Below are 1,847 nucleotides of genomic sequence, written 5' to 3'. Positions count from 1 at the left end.
CTACAAATCCAGCACTACAAAGGATAATAAATGGTGAAGCCCAACATAAGGAGGCAAGCTACACCCTAGAAGAAGCAAGAAACTAATCGTCTTGGCAACAAAACAAAGAGAAGAAAAGCACGCAAACATAAACTCATATCCAAATATGAATATAACAGGAAGCAATAATCACTATTCCTTAATATCTCTCAACATCAATAGCCTCAACTCCCCAATAAAAAGACATAGATTAACAAACTGGATACGCAACGAGGACCCTGCATTCTGCTGCCTACAGGAAACACACATCAGAGACAAAGACAGACACTACCTCAGAGTGAAAGGCTGGAAAACAACTTTCCAAGCAAATGGTCAGAAGAAGCAAGCTGGAGTAGCCATTCTGATATCAAATAAAATAAATTTTCAATTAAAAGTCATCAAAAAAGATAAGGAAGGAAACTTCATATTCATCAAAGGAAAAATCCACCAAGATGAACTCTCAATCCTAAATATCTATGCCCCAAATACAAGGGCACGCACATACGTAAAAGAAAACTTACTAAAGCTCAAAACACACATTGCACCTCACACAATAATAGTAGGAGATTTCAACACCCCACTCTCATCAATGGACAGATCATGGAAACAGAAATTAAACAGAGACATAGACAGACTAAGAGAAGTCATGAGCCCAATGGACTTAACAGATATTTATAGAACATTCTATCCTAAAGCAAAAGGATATACCTTCTTCTCAGCTTCTCATGGTACTTTCTCCAAAACTGACCATATAATTGGTCAAAAAACGGGCCTCAACAGGTACAGAAAGATAGAAATAATCCAAGCGTGCTATCAGACCTCACGGCCTAAAGCTGGGCTTCAATAACAATAAGGAAGAACGCCAAGATATACATGGAGGTTGAACAATGCTCTACTCAATAATAACCTGGTCAAGGAAGAAATAAAGAATGAAATTAAAGACTTTTTAGAATCTAATGAAAATGAAGGTACAACATACCCAAAATTATGGGACACAATGAAAGCTGTGCTAGGAGGAAAACTCATAGCTCTGAGTGCCTGCAGAAAGAAACAGGAAAGAGCATATGTCAGCAGCTTGACAGCACACCTAAAAGCTCTAGAACAAATAGAAGCAAATGCACCCAGGAGGAGTAGAAGGCTGGAAATAATCAAACTCAGAGCTGAAATTAAACAAGTAGAAACAAAAAGGACCATAGAAAGTATCAACAGAACCAATAGTTGGTTCTTTGAGAAAGTCAACAAGATAGATAAACCCTTAGCCAGTCAAACGAGAGGAGACAGAGAGTGTGTCCAAATTAACAAAATCAGAAATGAAAAGGGAGACATAACTACAGATTCAGAGGAAATTCAAAAAATCATCAGATCTTACTATAAAAGCCTATATTCAACAAAACTTGAAAATCTGCAGGAAATGGACAATTTCATAGACAGATACCAGGGTACCGAAGTTAAATCAGGAACAGATAAACGAGTTAAACAACCCCATAACCCCTAAGGAGATAGAAGCAGTCATTAAAGGTCTCCCAACCAAAAAGTGCCCAGGTCCAGACGGGTTTAGTGCAGAATTCTATCAGACCTTCATAGAAGACCTCATACCAATATTATCCAAACTATTCCACAAAATTGAAACAGATGGATCACTACCGAATACCTTCTATGAAGCCACAATTACTCTTATACCTAAACCACACAAAGACCCAACAAAGAAAGAGAACTTCAGACCAATTTCCCTTATGAATATCAACGCAAAAATACTCAATAAAATTCTGGTAAACCGAATCCAAGAGCCCATCAAAACAATCATCCACCATGATCAAGTAGGCTTCATC

This window comes from Rattus norvegicus, chromosome 6 (genome assembly GCF_021556685.1).
Source record: "Rattus norvegicus strain SHRSP/BbbUtx chromosome 6, alternate assembly SHRSP_T2T, whole genome shotgun sequence".
Classification (NCBI taxonomy): Eukaryota; Metazoa; Chordata; class Mammalia; order Rodentia; family Muridae; genus Rattus; species Rattus norvegicus.
The sequence above is the reverse complement of the archived record's forward strand: the minus strand, read 5'-3'. Positions refer to the sequence as shown.